Genomic DNA, 20165 nt, shown 5'->3' on the forward strand with positions numbered 1-20165 from the left:
ATAGATTGTGATATCCCATCAGAACTAGTATAGACAGTCAGTAATAGTCACTGAATGAATGAAATTAAGGTCAATAAATCCATGGTGTCAGCCTTAAGCATGAAATTGTCTTAACGCTGTAAGTGCTCAGTTTTCCCTTGACCTGCGCATCCCACTAGCAAAGGGAACAGCCTCTGCCCAACTCAGTCCAGGAGCCATCACTGGCGGGAGCGGCTTGAATCCTCCCTCAGTCTGTGCTACAACACAAGACATGAACAGTGCTGCTCAGAGTCTCTCCCTCTCTCTCTCTCTCTTAAATAAATTTTAATGTCGAATTTCAGCATCTAAGATGACTTCCCCTGATAATTTATCAGCCACAGGCAACTGGCTACAATTGGTTTTTAATGTCAGGTAGCTGCCAGCTGTAAGGTTAAAAGATGTTTGTCTTTATTCAAGAGGAAAGGCTTTACCTAGGATGAAAGATAACGGTGATATGAGAGACAGGGCTATCAGTCGTGGTTTAAAGTAGCTGTGTTTATAAACAGTGAGGTCATGTCTACTTCAAGGACTGAACTGCTCTTCAATGGGGAGTTTGTAGGGCATGAGATTAAGGGTGTGTGTGTGTGTGTGTGTGTGTGTTGCTTTTTACTGATTTAATAAAGTTTAATTTTTCAAAATGTACAGCTGGCGGGACCTGTTGTTCATGCATCTTCACCAACAGCTGGGGCATCCCAACCTTTGGTGTTTCTGGTGGAAATTACTTGAGCTCTGTGCTTGGAAACTAGTTTAATGAGTCCTTTTCGAAGGAGCTCCTGAAGGGCTGCCCTGGCCAAGGAACCGCAGACCTTCAGCCGCTCAGAGACGACAGCCGGGGTCATAAGCTTGTAGTTGGGAACTTCCTTACTGACTTTGTCATACACTGCTTTGTCAAACGAGACTAGGTTATTGAGCTTGTCCCAAACTTTACCTTTGTACCACCTCTCCTTTTTGGCCTTGCCCCCAGATTTGTTCACTGGGCCTATGTCTTTCCTGGCTGACTTTCCAGCATCTTTCTTCTTGTCGTCCTTGGGTGGCATAGCGAAACTCCTGGAGTGGCCGCTATCACTGCTGCTCTGAGAAGACGTCCTATATTTTTTTATCAGTCACTACAGAGAGTGAGCTAACATAACACACTCACTCTCTGTAGTGACTGATAGCAACAAGCAATCCTTCAAACACTAGAAACACAAACTACTCTGCCAAGTGTTCAGGTGTCCTCAGAATAGTGACTGTCCCATGCAGGCCAGCATATATGCCCCACCAGCATCCAAATGTTCTTCCCAGTCACAGAATTTGTGCCCATTACATTCCACCTGACTTGACCTGATGGCAGAGAGCTAATGCCAAAGTGAACTCAAACTAATTAAATGGAGAAAACCCCAAAACAAGACTCTAACCACACACAAAATACTGAGCTTTTAACAATTTATTCTTATTGAACACAGTCCACAGTGAATTAATTTGTGTTTCTATGATTACTTGTATCTTGAAGGAGAGAGAATATTAGTCTTCCACTTTATTCATCTAATAAACTGACCCTGAGGACATTAGTTGAAAGGATGGATTCAGTAATTCCTATTGTTTGTCTATGAAATGAGTTGGATTTCTAAATATAATTAAAATTTGCAAATAATTTGATTAGTCATTCCCCCTCTCCCCTTCCTGAAATAGACTCTTTCAGGAAGGAAGGATATTAAAATGAAGATGTATAACTTCACTATTGCAAGAAAGGCATGTATAAGTAGGTTTAGACACGAACTCTTTTAAGAGAGTCCATTCAACATGCATTTCATAGATGATCACCTCCTCCACAGTGGAATGTGTAGGGAAGAAGCAGATGAGCTGGGGAATGGAGCAGAATAGGGTAGCCAAATACTTTCTTTCCAATGGATTGTAGATTCTCCATTAGCAACCAAGTTGAAATTAAATGTTCATCATAACTAAATACAGATGCATTTTTCTTTTAATGTAAGGCTTTCAATCTGTAGTATTAGTACAGTTCAGCCCTTCCCAATAATTTCTGCCACATATAAATTTTGTAAATGTTGAAAAGTGGTTTCTAGCTTTAAATAAATTTGGTCAATCCAGCATCTCCCAATGATAAAAGGATGTGCCACGTTCCAGGAATTTTGCCACTTATACAATGGAAAATAACCTCTGAAGTGCTATACACTGTCATATACTGGAAAAGCATAGTTCTATTTAATAAAAATAATAGACAGTAAGCTAAACAAATGTACAAGTGATATGGCTGAATTATGTTCCCCCAGAATTTATATGTTGAAGTACTTCAGAATGTGTATTTGGAGACAGGGTCTTTAAGAAGTGGTCCTCAATCTAATATGACCAATGTTCTTTGAAGATGAGGAGGTCAGATTGCAGATAACAGACCAAGGGATGACCATATGAGGACACAGCAAGAAGATGCTATATGCAAGTCGAGAGAAGCCTTGAAGAAAACAAACCTGCCAACATCTTGATCTTAGACTTCTAGGCCCCAGAACTGTGAGAGTGTACATTTCTGTTTTTAAACCACCCAGTTTGTGATATTTTGTTATGTCAGCCCTAGCCAACTGATGTAAATTATGATGACATTTAATCCCACAATGTCTCTCTGATAAGGACAGCATTATTGTTATCATTCACTTTCATAAGTGAGAAAACTGGAATTCATGGAGGTTAAATAACATATCTAAGGTCACACACTTTGGGATTTCAACCTGGGCAGCCTGACCTCAAGACCCATGGATGAGCACATTGCTGATGTTGCCAGCAGAAATCAGGAGGTCTCACTCAGGTTTTGGGGCCTTAGGAAAATCCTCCCTTGCCTTCGTTTCCCCATTTGTGAGTTGAAAAGTAGGAGGCAAATAGATGATGCTTAGGTTCTTCTCAACTTGGACACCCTAGTCTCTGCGAATGCACATTTAGCTTTTTGTTTCCTTACAAGCACCAATAGTGCCTTGAATTTCACTAGTACAATATCTAAATGAGAGCCATGCTTTTAAAAGACCTGCTTGCTCTTACTCCCATAAATATCCAGCAGTTCTTTCTCAGATCCCATTCTTCCTAGGTACACATCTTTGCTGATGGGAAAAAAGAAAAAGGAAGCTTGTCAAGAGGTTAACCGTTGTATTGAGAATTACAAGTCATTTTTACTTTTTCTGTATTTTCCTATTTTTCTGCAGCAAATTTGCATTATTTTCTCATTTAAAAATATAAGCATATGAAAAAAGGAAGACGTATTACTCCCAGTCATTTGCCTCCCTGCTATATCCCAATAGGTGACATGTTTTTACTCTGAATCACCTTCCTTTGCTGACTCTTTGCATTTCCGTGCATTCTGGCCCAGGCAATCTGTTGGCAACCTCCTTGAAGACAGAGTACAGTCTTGGTATGATGGCTTATATGTTTATATTTCCATGGTTAGTTATTATTTCCACATTACAAAAATGCATATGCTCTAATAAAAGTTCTTTGAAATTATATATTATATATTCTTTACTTGAACAAATTTATATTTGAAAATGTGGGCAGAAAATGTTGTTGTGCTTAAAGACATACATGTATCTTACACTTAGGACTTTTTTTTTTTTTTTTTTTTTTTTTAGAATAGATGTCTCAATTAGCATCAACACAAAGGCTTTGAACACTTTAGCACCTGTACCCAAATCGCCTAAGAGCATCCCTGAAGTAAGGTACACTTTCTGCAATGTGCGAGTGACAGCTCCATCCTTGCCAGCACTGGTCACTTTCATTTCTTAAAACGCTTGGGCAATTGGCTGGGAAAGTGATAGCTCCTAATTTCTTTAATTAGCATTTCTGGAAAATAGAACATTCTTTCTACATATTTATTTTGAACTTGTGTGTCCTCTTTTTGAATTTTTAATGTTTGTTGTGGTCTTAGTTACTGTTTATCTGTTACACAAGCTCTTATAATGAAAGTCTAATAACCTTACTAGAAATGGTTTTCCTCCATCTGCCTGGTAATTAAATTAAATGAGATTTTAAATTTTACAAAGCAAAATCTTTGTGGTTTTTCAGTTACTTTTAACTTAGATGTTACTCCCACTTTTCCTTCAATTTTATTTCTATCTTTTCATGATTTTCATAGTTTTAGTAATGTGCTTGCAACAAATTTTAACGTGAAAAGCAGATGGGAGATGAATAGGGAATGGAAGTGATTGATTCAGATGTGGTTTTTCCAAGGGCTAACTAGGCATCTCTGGATATGTCTGCAACAGCCCTCTCCTTTCCTGCCCACCAAGTGTAAAAGTCTGTCCTGGATCACGCAGTCTTTCCTAATGTCAGGTTGGCATCCAACCTTCATAGACAAAGAAAGAGAAGTCTTAGAACAATGTCCCCAAAGGCCCCCTTCTCCTTTCACACCTTGTTTCATTGTCTTGCTCCTCTGCCTCTTCAAGGTCAAAAGTGTGGAATGTGTTCATCCCTTTCTTCTAAGAAGCCTTCTTTGACTACCATCTACATTAAGGAAGATACTCCAGCTATGTACTCCATGATATGTATCTGCTTCAACATAGTCTTATCCTCTGGCCCCACTCTCTTTTTAATATTTGGTCTGATATTAGAGCTAAAATGTAAGTTCTTTGAGGGAAGCAACTACTAAAATGAATAAAGATTTCAGTGGTTTAATGTAAAAACTAAAAACTAAACTCTTCAGAGAAATATAACACAGTAAAACCTCTCTCCCCAAATCCCGCTTTCACTTCTTGGGGTCCAATAATTCTCCGAAGCTTGCCTGACTCAAATCCATAGACAACAACACAATACACTCTGTTTACTTTCTTTAGCATTTTGGTTGATTGTTTTAAGACATTCCTGCTAATTAACTAATATGCTTCTTGCCTATAAACTTCTATGACCCTCCTAGGAACCCAGATTACTCTCTGTATCAAAAAAATAGAAAATTAAAGCCTTCTAGAAGAGTCTGATCTGGGCTTCAGATCAATTTGGAGGAGAGACTTAACTTTTCTGAATGTCAATTACCTTATTTGCAATTCTGAGAATAATGAGTACCTTAAATTTTGGATGCTCTCGGATTTGATCAAATGAACTAAAGCATATGTAAAGGTCTGGGCTGTAAGTGGTTCTCAATAAATGCTGGTTCATTTCCTTCTCTGATGCTGCCCTTGCTATATCTCTAGTAGACAGCTGCCCTAGGATGAAATCTAGTGGCCAGACCAGTGGCCAGCCAAGCCCTTTATCCTAACCCCAGCTCCAGACCCCCAGTTATGGTCCAGATTTAAACTTTCCCTGAGAAGCAGAGAGTTACGTAAAGGGCCAGTCCAAGATGAACAGGTTCTAATACTGACTCAGTCCAGTTCCCAAAGTAGCTTAAACTCCCACATGGCTTTTATTAGAGTATACCTTGTCCTGTATAATACAAATTAATTAGCTTAGCCTCCCCATGAGATTAGAAGCTACCGAAAGGTTAAGAGACTGTCTTAGTCAGCTCTGAATACCTCATGGCATATAGCGTAGTGCGCAACAAACAGCAGGTGTGGAGTGATACTTGTTGAATTACATTTCCCAACCACCCATATTTAAGGGGAAGTATGATGCCACAATTAGAAAAGTAAGATAGCTGAGACCCAATGAATCATCAGCGTGCTTGCCTGCTTACCTAAGAATCCACCCTGAGTATTCATCCTCTCTGCACAATGTTGGGAGCACAAACAAGTTAACTTCAGCCAAACAACATTACTGTAATTCTTCTTTCCAGGGACTGGTTTAACTGTGCACCAGTTAAACCATGAGAGGATTTTTGGGTGGAAGGGTTTGTTATTAAAAAGAAGTACACGAGGAAATGGAATAGAGTTCTTTGGTAAGATGCCGTCATATCAGTGTGTGTCCATGAAGGGAATATTCCAATGGATAAGGTCAATACACCAAAGAGTAGAAAGCAGAGAAAAACTCGCGCTCAGATGATAGAAAGGAGCTGGGGTTTAACAATCTTGAACCCAACCACTTCTGCCGTTCTTGCTATGTAATATGTTAAATGTGCTCATTGATAAATCCAGGAGATTATTTATAGCCAAAGCAGTCCTAACCGCAACCGCCCCCCCGCCCCCCCCCCAAAAAAAGACCACTATGGGAGCAAACCTTTGCCTGGAGCAAGATGCAGCACCGGTTTCTGGTCGGAGCTAAGCTGAGGGAGCACATGGGTCACCTGGTCATTCTTATCTTGATTTAAAGCTTGCACAGGGCACACTACACTCTGCAATATTCATTCATACCGCCCAGCCTGATAATGTATGTTAGAGCAGCCACTCTGTTTCTTAGCAGTGCTGGGTGCGCAGTAGGTCTTCACACAAATGTGCATATTGACTGAACGATCAAGTAACTCTGAGTAATGTGCTTCCAGAGAGCATGATCCCCAGAAGCAAAGGAGAGAAGGGAAAATGCAGGAGTGAGAAGAAAAGGTAATCCCACTTCCTTTCTGTGGCGAAAAATTCATCCTAGTCTTTGCACTGAAACACCAGGGCTCGTCTCAGAAACTGGAAGTGACTAGTGCGTGGAGTTCAGAGGCCCCATGCGAACGAATGAGAGGCAGCTCTGCAACCAGACAGCTCAGTTCCGTGGAACTCCTTCCAAATTGCCATCTTAACTTAGTGATTTTTTTTTTGTATGTGTGCCCTGAACAGATTCCTGAGTCTGGAAGCAGAGAAGGACCTTGGGAGAAACATGTCTTTGGATGTCAGAAACGCTTCTTTGTGAGAGTTTGAATTACTTTGAGCTGTTATGTATCTCATAAGCCCCGCGCAGCATTGGCAGACACCCTGGCTTAGACATTTGTGGAAGTTTTTTTTAAGTATGAAATGAAGCCTTGCCTTCTACGTTGCTATATTTCGTTTATCTTGTATTATATATGAAGCTCCACAGCGGAATCTATCCTGACCTTTTAATAGAGAGGGCAGATGGGACTGAACTATTATTTAAATTATTTAGCTTTCATTGTAGTAACTTGTGTTTTACTTTCTGCCAAAATAAATAAATAAAACTCTAACTTCCCAACTTTCTATTGCTTTCCTCCACCTCTAGGTCCTTTGGTCCAAGTCAGTTTAGTCCAGTGTAAGACCCAGGAGCTGGAGCCCTAAGAGAACAATGGGAGGTATGAATGGAGCCTGGCAGGGGTTCAGTCTGGCTCTAACCAATGGCTACCCAAGGGGTGTGGGGACAAGGGACATGAGAAATAAAGGCCCAGGTCTTCACAATGAGCTGTACAAAATGACGTGTGGGCTTTACTCTGCAGACAGTGGAGACACCAAAACATGTATTTGAGGGAGGGAGTTGCCTTGGTTGAGTTTTCCCAAAAGCCTATACTGAGAGGAGTTGCTTTGAGAGGCAACCCAAACTGGGGACAGTGGCAGGTACTGGGAAAGTGATACAAGCCAACAAAGGAGAGCTACTGAGTTAACCATTTCCTAGATGGACACCATTAGAACAGAGGTGTCAGCCCCTGATGGCTCACAACTAAGGCTCTGGAATCCAGAATCCAGGTTTTATTCTACCCCATTAGTGGTGGACGAAACTTCAAAGGAGAAGGGACTGCACAGCAGCAGGCACACAAAGCCCGCCATCCAGGAAGTTAAGGAAAGACAATAGGAGGGAGGCATTTCAGTTGTCATCAGAAAAGGTGACAGGATGCGTGGTGATGGAAGTCCAGGTGTGTGGATCAGGGCACCAGGAATCTGAGAGACACAGGCCATGGTGGTCCAGTGCTGGAGGTAATGAAAAGTCTAGGCTGGACAAGCAGGAAGACAGGATGTCACTCTTAGGGTACCTGTGGTGGTCCCCAGGTTTCAAGAGAGCATATTCTTGCAGTTGAGCTACAAGGTAAGGGCTTAGTTGAAAGCACAGCCAAGTTCCCAGTTCTGGAAGAAAATATTACTGTCCAAGTTGGCGGTCAGGCCTGAGTTCGTGTTCCTATGTGAGCTGTTGAATTTGAGACACTCACATTCCTTCTGAAGAAGGTCAGTGCTCCTCCAGGTGGTTGACTGCAATATGGAACCAACTAAGCAATGACAGTGGGACAGGGGAAGGAACTATGGGAAGCCAATGGGAGTCTCCAGCCTCATTTTAAGGGGATTAATTAGGTAGGACATTGAAGAGTGGATGTGTCTGCTCAAGACTCTAACTTTGAGACTATTGTTCAGTGTAGGGAAAGTTAGTCTATCTAGTCTAGCCTGTTATTTTACTTGCAAGGATTCTTAAAGAGAGACCGAAGACAGAGGTAAGACATTTAAACTTTCAACAGAACTTCCTATCATATTCTTAAGAAGAAAGTGCCCTATTTTAGATACCTCATATAAGTGGAATCACTAGTATTTGTCCTTTTGTTACTGGCTTATTTCACTTAACGTAATGGTCTCAAGATGTATCCCTGTTGCTGCTTAGGGCAGAATTTCCTTCCATTTGAGGGCTGAATAATAGGCCATTGCATTTATATATCACATTTTCTTTACCCATTCATCTGCTGAGAGAGGACGATATGGAGACTTGTTGTTCAACAGGTATAAAGTTTCAGTTATGCAAAATGAGCAGCCCTAAAGATCTTCTGTATGTCATAGTGCTTACAGTTTACAATACTACATGGTATATTTTGGATTTTAAGAGGGGAGACCTCATGCTCAATGTTCTTACCACAATAAGTAGAAGGAGCGAGGAGGAAGAGGAAGGAGAGGAATTCCTTTTGCTATAAAACTTTATTTGTATTTTTCCCTCAAGCGGAGTCAACCACAACTAGCAGCTCTTCTGGCAAACAGAGAAAGAGGCTTTCATTCCTGACCAGCCGCTGCCATCACCAGGGCTGCTGTGAGACAGGAGGATCAGGGGCAGCCTCAGCGCCAAGGTCTGCGTAGACACTGGCGGCAAACGCAGAGGGCAGAGCGGAGGATGAGCCTACCCTAGAAAACCATCAGCCTTAGCTTAAACGTCAGGCTCTTTTTCTCCCTATCTAAAACACAGTGGCTTACAGAGACAAGGGAAAATATTCTGCCACAGACAACGAATTGGTCATTCTTATCTGCCCTCTGAGCTTCAGGTAAGCCATCAAAAACAAACTAAACATGAGGCAAAAGTGCTGGAAGTACTGGAATAATTTACATTTCCACACAGGGCTGGTTAAATAACAAACGGACAGGCCACTCTTAGAAATGACCACAGTGATCTGTGTTTTTTTGTCTTTTGTGTTTTGTTTTTGTCAATACCATATGGCTTTATGAAATAACTTCTAAAATCATATATTCTTATTTTAAAAGAATCCCAACTTTTAAATAAACTGTTCGCAATAACATTTTCTTCACTTAAAAGTGCATATATCTGAGGATGCAACATACTTTTTGAACAAATAATTTTTATAAATTTTTAAAACAAAAAAAATCATGTAACATATTTTTAAGGGGGAAAAGTTTTCACCAAAAGTCATCTCAACAGGCTGCGGATGACGCTGTTCCTTTTTCTACTTCATTTTATATCGTCAGAATTCTCGGTAAGATGCTTTGGCCGTTTATTTAGACATATCATGGTCTCTACCGAGAGACACTGACATGAATGATGTCCACGGAGATGATAATTGTCTTGATGGCTCAGTTTGAAGACATACTACTGGGCTGGTTCTCCAAATCGGTAGCAAAGGCGCTCTCTTCTCTTACAGCAAGAGTTCGTTCAACTGAAGCTGGCTGAAGTGGAACATTATCTACGGTTCTGGTAAGTGTGGTAATATCCCATTCTTTGTCCAGAACACCAACTTCATCTTCTATTGTAACTATATATTCAGTTTCAAATGTCTCCAAAGCAAAAACCTCACTTTGTAGAGGGTCTTGAAGACCACTATGGTCACAGTCTGTGCTCTCCCTTCCTTCGGAATCCTCATCACTATCACCGTCAATAGTCATTAAAGCTGGGGAACGTGAAGCATTATCTTCATGGTGTTTCTTATGTTTCTTCTTATGCTTCTTTTGCTCTTTATATTCAGTGGTATGTGTAGCTTTCCCTTCATAAACTATCTCTGCACTTAAGACTCCAGGTCCTCCTTTTCTTCATCCTGTGTTCTGTCTCTCTGTCTGATGATTGGCTATCTGAAACACTATCACTCTCAGTTTTGGAATTTTCATCCAACTTCGATAAAGATTTTTGGCAATGACCTTCCTTTACTTTAGAGCTAAATTCACGAGATGGTTGTGCCACTTCATTAGTACCCTCCAAATGTCGTGTTTTGTATTTTCGTTTCCCTCCAGGCTTTTCATTTCCCACCCGGTCAGGCCCTGGAGATGCAGTCTTCGATCTGTTACTGGACAGGCTTCTTGATCTGTGCCTTTCATAATAGTAATATTTCCTTTCACTGTGATTACCTTTATTCCTAGCATTTGTTCTTTCAGAAAACGACTGAATTCTAAATTCTGGACTTGAAGATTGTCTGTAAGATGATTCATAGCCATCTCTATCCTTGTTTCCACTGCAGGAAGTACAATCGCACTTATATCTGCTTCCGTAATTATTTCCTAAATAACAGTGATCTCTAGTTCTGCTCCGTGATCTTCTTTTACAATGATCACTGCTACGAGATCTTGATCTGCTTGTGCTCCCACTACTTACAGACAGAGTTTGGCTTCTTCTTGACCAACTCCTATCTCTAGTTCTTGATCTTCTTTTGGGTCTTCTACTTCGAGGTCTACTATTTTCCCTGCTTCTGGATCGTTTTCTTTTCATTCTCTTCTTACCATGAGGCTTTCTATGATTCTCCTCATCATGCCCATTTCTACTCTGGGAATGCGAATCTAGACCTCTTGATCTTCCCCTCCTTCCGTGTCTATGGTTACATGGAGAATATACTCTGTCTCCTCTGAGAGATGAGCTCAGGTCTCTGGGAGAGGACAATAACATGGATTGGTTCTCTTCCTTCTTTGATTTGATTATCGTACCAGAATCACAATGACCTTTATTTGTTTGCTCATCCTTTCCAAGGGAAGAGTGTGGAGATGAACATCTACTATCATCACTATCACCAGAACTATAAGACTGCTCTTGTTCTTGTGTCTTCACAGTCTCCATTTGCTCATAAGAGCCTAACTCCTCAGAATCTGAGCACACTTCAGCAAGTCCTGGGGTCCTCTCAGCTAGTGGCTTAACAAATCCAACAATGACACAATCATCTGAAGAAGAATCACTGTCATTATTTAGGTCCTCGTTGGTTTGTACTCCTTGTATCTGAGATGTGGCTCTTCCTCTTACAAGGTCTTCATGGCAACTATCGGAAGTAGTTAAAAGGGGAGACGTGACAGCATAAACCTGCTCTGAGCTTGAGTAAGATGGCCCTGGAGTTTCATCATCCCATGGTGCCTGACTAACACTGGCTACATTAATATCCAACTCCTGGGTCTCAGCTTCATCTGAAGATATTGTTATGACTGAAGCATCAGAATGGCTACCTTCTTCATAAGAAGGAGCAGGGCAATCATAATTAGCATGTTCATCAAAGGCTGCCAGGTCGAAAGGAGATCGAGCAAACCTGATAAGTTCGTGTATGAAATGCTCAGTCCAATTAAGTAAAAATGGCCTTAAATCAGACACAAATGCCTGACTCTCCAAGTCATGCAAAGTAACATTATGCATAATGATATGCTGCACTACATTCACATGAGATTCATGAGCTCCAAAAAGAACTGTAAGCTCACGCTTTAACCAGGGGACTAACCTGTGAAGACAAGCAGGATTGCTACGGAAAAATTCAGCGGAAATATCCCGGTAGCAACCACCACCTTCAATATGTCTAACGCGAGCACCAGCTCGATAAAGAGTTCGCCTAAAATTAATAACATGCTGCTCTTGAACTTCCCGCAAAGATCTTCCATCTGTAGTGGTTGGCCTCCTTGGAATCTGTCTCATTAATTGAGAAATGTCACCATCTCTGGGTCTTGTTGAAATGCCTAACCCTTCAGATAGTACTCCACTATCTGGTGGAATTGTTGTTCTACTTGTGACACTATTGGGTGACTCAAAAGCAGCACTTTCCTCGCTTGTCATAGTTGGACCATAGCCCAATTGTCCACCATCAGGGGTGGCAAAAGAATCATTATATGAAACCTCTAGGATGTACTCCTGGAAGTCATCGTCTGCCCTCACAGAATGGAAAATAGACTCAAAGGGCTGTTTACATAGTGGACATTGAGTTTTGTTTTCAGACCACTTCTGTACACAGCGAAAACAGAACTTATGAAAACAGCGATCTAAGTAAGACACATTATCAAATCTATCCAAGCAAATAGGACATTTGGAATCAGGAGATTCATCAGCTGGTACTGTCTGTTGCAATTTGCTAGCGCCAGCTTTCGGTGAAAAGTTGTCCATTTTAAATTCCTTAGCTGCTCATGCCGTTACCTCGGAGAATGTCGGCACAGTTCTGGCTGGTGTGCTTGCGGCAAGCTCCCGGCGGTTTAGGAAGCTGGGACTGTGACAGCAGGATCCGCGAAGGCAGACGCGGCGACTTCTCCGCTGGCCCTCAGAAGCCGGAGCACGGGGGGGCGCTTCACCCTCCTCGCGAGACAGCGGGGACCCCAGCGGCTGTTGCGACCCCTTAAAGGACACGGCCTCGGATCTTCGCAAAACAGAACTTCTGCTCTCAAGACTGCTCTCCTCCTCCACTTCCTTGTATTAACACTGCGCTGCAACTGAAAGAACAGGGTGACTAGGGACACCTCTCTCCCATGAAGCCCGTGAGCCGCCGCACCCCAGACTGGACTGACTTACTGGTAGGTTCTGGGTCTGGCGAGGCCACACGGGTCGACTCCCTGGTCCCCCGGGGCAAAACCCCGCTATTCCGTCAGCGACCAAAAACTGCAAAACCTATTCCTGAATTAAGTATATCGCTACCCTATCTCGACTCCGCCTTTTCCTCGATCTGTGTTTACTGGCATGGGGAGAGGCTCACTGCACATGCTAGTCATCGAGAAAACACAGGCGACGAATAAAATAAACAGTATTACGGCATCACACTGGTCTACAATGTGTAATGCATATTTTTTAAGACTGATAGTAAAAACAACAGAGCCTTAGTGATGTTTATCTATATGTGATAGGAGTGTAGTAATTTCTCCTTTTTTTAATCTACATCACATTTTAGCGGTAAATATTGATTTATTGTGTAATTTTTTAAAGAATAATCAATAAATATCTTTTTTAAAAGATGTTATTTCCCCTCCTAAAGTACTGTAAATATTTTCCTGGACTGAGAGACTGAAGAAAACCCAAAGATTCTTGAAATTTTTAAAAATCCTCTTTTCTCTGCAATGACATGTGCTAACTCATGGTGGATAAGTGTAATGAGTCATGGGGGGAAGTTGGGACGATTCTGTGTAATTTCGTTCGAAAGGTTGTCTGTTCAACACTAATTTACCTCTAAATAACACCAGCAAAGAAATGTAACCTGTGTCAATTTTTGTCTTATCAAAAATTACTACAGGAATAAATTTTTTTTAATTACTACAGGAATAATAAATTAGGTTATTTTCCCACTTATTATGGGATATATTATTTTCAGCAGAGTCCATAAAATACAAAAAGAAATCTCAACGGTGTTGGCATAAAAACTATTAATAAGAAGAGAGTTAATCCTAGTCAGACTTAAATTAAAAAGAAAAACAGTATGTTAAGTGTTGGCAAAATGGTATTGCAGAACCAATCAATTTCTCTAGAGTTTTTGTCATTTATTAGTATAAAAAAAAGCCGATTATTCTTAAATATGATGGGTAGTGAAGAAAATTGAGGAGTGCATAACAGGAAGCAGATGGATCATCTAATTATTTTTCAGTTACATGTGACATACTGGGTACAAAAATCTGCAAGCCATTTATCTGTACATTTTACAATCGTAAATAAATCCATTATTTCAGTAGGGAAGCATTTTATAACAACTAAAAAATAAAAAAAACCTTATACCACACAACCTGTATGCCCTGAATGGAGGTGTGCCTTTGTGGAAGGAGGCTGTAGGCACCAGGAGGCGGGCACAGCAAAGGACCATCAGTTGCCTTCAAGGAGCTATTAATGGTTGGGAGGTTTTCATTCTCAGAGAGTTGAAGCCAGGTTTGATAATCTGTGTGTCTCCCAGCAACAAATGTGTATGGTAAAATATCATCCAGTCTATTGATGCATAATAAAGTTTATTTCGCCCCATTTTAGACTCTATGTTACCCATGGTGCCACAGAACTGAAGGAGGGAGATCTGAGGCAACTTCCACTACTTTAATTAAAGTTTGTTAACTGAAATTTTTATGGAAATAATTTTAGATTCACGTGTAGTTTTAAGAAATGATACAGAGATTCTTCTAAACTTTGCCTCATTTCCCCAATGGTGACATGCAAAATTGTAGCACTGATCCTATTCAATTATATATTGAGTGATCTTTTCTCAGATTTCCCCAGTTTTTCTATATTCATGTGTGTATGTGTATTTGTCCTCATATGTGTGTTTAAAGTTTAAAAATCTTCACCCACTGAACTGATAAGAGTGCTCTTTATTCTCAAGTAACCAGATAGACTATTACATATTCTCATAGGTTCCTCCTGTTAGAGAAAGACAGGGTGACAGAAGGTAGGGGGCAGACTGAATCAATTTGTCAAGTAGCATATATTTATTGAATGACAATTTTTCGTTCAGCAAAGTCTTAGGAATTCACCCTCTTTTTTAGTATGCCATGATGATGAGCATTTATGGAGAGGATGGTACTTCTTGCTTTCTGAACAGCATCTCTATATCTCTGTCCACGCCACACTTCCCTAGACTAGTGTGTCCTTCACTATCTGTACAGTGGTCTCCTTTATTCAAAAGCTCTGCCCTTGAAAAATCCAAAGTAAAATGAATTTTATGTTTCTAGGTCCAAATGTCAGGTCTAGGTTCAAATGCCATATCTTCTGACAATTAATCTAAACTATCCAGGAATCAGTTTTTTTTTTTTCCCCCACACACACCCTCAGTTAGGTGCTTGGAATATATTAATTGGTTATAAGTATTCTAGACAAAAATGAGGTGGAATTCTGGAAAAGTGAGTCTGTTGGCTTACAAAAGTGACCCAGAAAAGTTAGTCCCATCCACCCCCATCTCTGGCTATGTTGTGCACATGTAACATCTCTGTCTCTTGACAAGCAGTGTGCAGGGAGAACAGCCATTCACTTGAAGATTCTCAGAAGTACAACCTGTGCAGATTCCGGGCTCTTAGTCCCTGAGAAGCCTCCTTGCCTTGAGCTTCACTTTTTTTGGTGATTTTTTAATGCCAATCTTATTAAATTGAGTCAACAAGAGAAACATACAAACCTATGATATATGATGTTGTTTCCAAAGAGTTATTTAGCTTACAGCTTTTCTTTGTGACATTGCTTTCTCTTTAAAGTACATATTTATTCATTTATTCATGTTTCCAGGCAGATGATTGCCAAGGCCAAGGCCTCTGCAGGGGAGAACATTACTGTGAGTGGAAGAAAAACCCAAGGAGTTTTGGATATGCTTGTTAGGTACACAGACTGTGCTTTTCTAATGAAAGATTACAATGTCACACCAATAAACCAGCAACAGAAAAGCACCTTCATGCAATTGAAGAATGGTGAACCGGAGGAGCTGGGATGTGATCTTAATGTGAATCAGTCAATTGTGGCAAAGACTAAGAGGAAGTCCACATTTTTATGAAAAGCACCTAATAAAAATCTCACTCAGTTCCTGATCATGAGATTTGGGTCTGGCCCTTAATTTATTGTTATTACATTTGGGGATAGGGAGACTCATTTCAACACTGACAGTCTGTCGAGGCAGCTTTGGCTTGCTGTGTGCATGCAAACACCTGGCTACATTGTTCAGCAAATGTGTCACTATTTGAAATGGGTAGGAGCACTCCTGAGAGAGATGGCGAGATGGGGAGAGCAGAATCAACATAATCAGGAGTCAGAAACCGTCTCTAAGTGAAAGCGTAGGTGGGGAGGGAAACTCTTTGGAGTCAGAGTACAGGGGTTGGTACCTAGAGCACAACCTTGGTTCCATTTTAGGTGTTCATTTCTCCAGCCCACATCTCTTCTCCTGTTCATATCCTCACCCAGAAGGTCTCCACTGCATTTCGGTTTTTGATAAAGATCAACCACAATTTTCTGAAAGGAGCCCTGCTTATATTTTGCCCTCCTAGCAGTCTTCCTATCCCTGTCACTGCACAGAAACTGGTCAAGACAGCTTTTGAGATCTTAAACCAGGTGCAATGTAAATTCAGAAAGCACCACAGAACTTGAGAGCTCCACACTAAACACAGGCTGCCTCCTCTCTATCCACTTGAACCCTACCTGTTCTGTAAGGTACACCTGTTCCACATAGACTTCCCTGAATACCTCGTCTCATAGGAAATGTGGCTGTCTTACTTCTTAGAGAATAAATAATGATACATTTCTTCAGACACATCTTAAGTTGCCTTGTATCATTTTTATCATTTTTATGTGTGCATATATTTGTCCTACTGGTATATACATTCATCCTATCTTCTTAATTAAATTATAACCCCCATGAAGATATCAGACCTTGTCTAAAAACAATCTGAATCTGTATAATGCTGTAGAGTTCCAAAACCACATTTCATTGGCCTCTGTCCCCTTAAAATTTCATCAGTAAATGTGTTATCTTCACCCATCTCAATGAAAAGTTTGAAAAAGTCCATTGGAAAAGCAAAATAGAAAACATTAAATCCTAACGTGCCCTTGGAGAAGCTCGGACATGTGCTTACAAATTTTCCTGTGATTCCACCATGAAAGAATAATCATTCTGCTTCACCCCAAATGCTCTTGTTCACTTCAGTATTGTTCATAGAGAAAGAAAGGCTCGTAGGGTTTTTGGAAGTTGGCCTTCGCAATAACCAGTTTTGGGGGCTCCCTGTAAAAATGTCACTGAGTTGACTCGAACTTACTTTTACAGGAAGGTCAGCAGAGACTGGAAAATCAAAAAAGGTCTTCACACATGCTGATGCGGTAAAGAGCCCCTGCAGGCCTGCGTCTAGAAAAGACCAAATAAAAAGCCTAGTGTAAGAATCTTGAGAACTTTGCTCCAGGAGTCCTTTGCAAAGAAGTCACTATATTTTAGAAAATGTTAGGGTACCACAATCGTCCTGGCCTACCTGGGAATGAAAGGTTCTGCCAAACTGTCAACTGGAATAATTATAAAATCTTGTTTTTAAGTAGAGTTTATTGACTCTGCATTAGGAAAATTTTATTTGTGGGGGAGACAAAGGTGTCCTCTGCCGGTGTCTGAATTTGTTCTGATCTGACACGGCGATGATGCCCCTCCCTAAAAATAACTGAGAGCCATGATTTATCATCATTAACTATGCAGATGACTGATTTTAGCTCAGATATTGTATTAACAGTCTGTCCACAAGTGAAAAAATCCCTGGGTTGTTCATTTAATTCCAAACAAAGTGGAGACGCATTTAATAAATTCACTCCTGCCAGCTCACTGAAGTTTTTACTGAAAGGGCACAGCTCTCTCCTGCACTTTGGCAGAAGCCCTAGGAACATCAAACTCTTGGAGGAAAGAGGAGTACCCTGTGCTGTGGAGGAGGGGTTAGGAGAATCGGGTCTCCCATGGACTACCTATCTATAATTGCCGGGGCAAAAAAGACAGGTCAGACATATTGCAACCATTTCAGCTTCGTTCATATAGAACTCAGTGCTCCCTGACCTTTACCCACACACAAAATCCACACAGGTCATACTCAACCAATTTTCTTGCAAATTCTATGTGTCAGCATTTGGGCAGATCTTCAGGAAAAAAATTATAGTTATCAACATAACTTCTTGAGCATTTACTAGTATCAGGAATTCCACCAAGCATTTTATATGAATTATTGTGCTTACTCTTGTGGTGGAGAGTGTGCTGCATCACCCAGGTGTCCCTCCTTCAGGACTGAGTTACTCACTGCCCCAGCTGCTGGGATTTGCTGTCAGTGACTGATGGTTCTCCTGTCATTGATCTTAGACAAAATGAGCTGCCTCACCAAGGTCATGCTTACTCCCCAGGGACAGTCCTCATCTAATGATCGCTTAATGTGCGGGTACTAAAGCCAGCCAAGACGGACAGTTGTGAAAGGACAGCCCAGTCTTGGAGATCTTTAGGGAACCAGCTGAGCACTTGATTGTAACTGCATTGTACAATGCAGCTTTTTCCTCTGCCCCATCTTGCTTCCCTCATCTCTCCCAGGTGTTGCTCCTGCAAGTATTTACCATTGATATTTTCATGCAAATATGAGAATTTCAAAGTCTATATCCTTCATTACCCAACTACAACAGTTAAAACCAGAAGCGATCCAAGGGGGTGGATTCTAAATGAACTGTTGGCACTGGATTACTAACAGCAGGGTAGCAGTGAGGACCCTTCGATGGTGGGGAGTAGAGCAGGAAGAGCCCCCGGCATGAAGGTGCAGTAAGCGGTAAGCTTGCTCCTGGGCCATGCTTGATGTGAATGCACTGGTAGGTGCAGTATCTCACACATATGAAAGCCTCATGATAAATAGTAATTATAAAGACTTTGGATTTACTAATTTTATGTGGCTAGGGAGCATCACGGTGACAAAATACAATGAAGCTCTTTTCTACTTGGTTCAACCAAAGTGTGATACCACCCCACCAGGCAAGGACAAATGAAGCCCCAGAGGAAAAAATTCAGGTGAAAATTCTGCAAAGAGAAAAGTGGCCAGTTATCAAATCTTGTGGTTCTTTGCTGAAGTCCACACCCTCCCACCTTAGGCAGACTTAATGTAAATAATGGCATTTAAAAAGAGAAGTCAGACTATTTATCTTTTGCTGGGCCTGTAACTGAAAGACGACCTGACAAGAAAGAAGCCTGAGCTAGCATCACACAGATGCCCAAATTCCATGGCCTTGCTGCTGCAGGAGTACTGGGAAGATCCTTGGGAGAGGCTGTGTACAAGTTCCTGACAACTGCAGTCTAGGAAGATTTTTACAGTCATGTTCTTAGATCACTTAAAGAGTCATTACACACTTAGTACACTGACTACACTCTTTAGGTTTTGTTTTTTGGGTTTTGTTTTTGGTTTTGGTTTTTTTTGGAACAAATTACACCATAAGACTTTCCTTCATCAACAGATAATTACTTTGGGGAAAAATATCACAATTTAGTAAATAATAAAAGTAAATTTATAATGCTTTACATGTTGACTTCCACTATTTTGTTTTGTTTATAGGGACCTGCCTGAAATATTTTAATCTTCTCAGCATGTGATCAAGAACTTGTGGATGGCCCTGGCCAGTGTGGCTCAATTTGTTGGAGCATCATTCCATAACTGAAAGGTTGTGGGTTCAATTCCTGGACAGGCATATACCTGGGTTGTGGGTTCAATCCCTAGTCCCTGTTCCGAGAGTGTACGAGAAGTAACCAATTGGTGCTTCTCTGTCACATGGATGTTTCTCTCTCTCTCTCCCTTTCTCTTAAAAAAAAAAAAGTGCAATGAAAAATGTCTCAGGTGAGGGAGAAAAAAAAGAACTTGTGGATGTTTTTCCAAAAGCCAAGCCGGGAAGCAGCCCTCAGTGGGAAAAGTAGAATCTGGTTCAAACTTCATTTCACTTACCAGCAGTATATTATAATTCTTGGCATGTATTGAAATCTTCCTGAGCCTCAGTTCCCAAAATGTTGATTGGAGGATTGTCCATGACCATTGTTGGATCTTGGACTGTTGTTGGCCAAGATCTGGCGCTTCTTGATTGGTCCTGGTGCTCAAAGTTACTGGCTCACTGGACCTTCTGCAGATGTTAACTCCAAGCAGATTTATCTCATTGGGCTGCAGTTTCTTAAAGAGCCTTCTCTTCCTGTTCTGGTGATCCAGCCCAATCACTGTGAGAAACTACTTCCTTTTGCAGAAGTGATTTTGCTTTGCCTTTAATAAATCCCATTGTCACTTACAGTATAATTAGATCAAGGGAGGGAAAGGGCTGATTATATATCTTTAGCCCAGTTAAACTCAGGTTTGTTTACAAAATTTCTGCTTCTAAATATTTTCCTGTGACTGTGTGTTGAGAAGAATAAATCTCTTCGTATATTTTAAAATTTTTTCAGAAAGACAACCTAGTCTTTCAACTCTATTTTATAATCT

The 20165-nt window shown here is 40.9% G+C and overlaps 2 pseudogenes; both read right to left on the reverse strand.

The window, feature by feature from the left end:
- Positions 1-680: 680 nt before the first annotated feature.
- On the reverse strand, positions 681-1055 carry LOC150010615 (small ribosomal subunit protein eS25 pseudogene; annotated as a pseudogene).
- Positions 1056-9623: 8568 nt separating this feature from the next.
- Positions 9624-18506, reverse strand: LOC150010616 (E3 ubiquitin-protein ligase Topors pseudogene; annotated as a pseudogene).
- Positions 18507-20165: the final 1659 nt, after the last annotated feature.

Source organism: Furipterus horrens, unplaced genomic scaffold (assembly GCF_987537825.1).
Source record: "Furipterus horrens unplaced genomic scaffold, mFurHor1.1.pri manual_scaffold_5, whole genome shotgun sequence".
Taxonomy (NCBI): Eukaryota; Metazoa; Chordata; class Mammalia; order Chiroptera; family Furipteridae; genus Furipterus; species Furipterus horrens.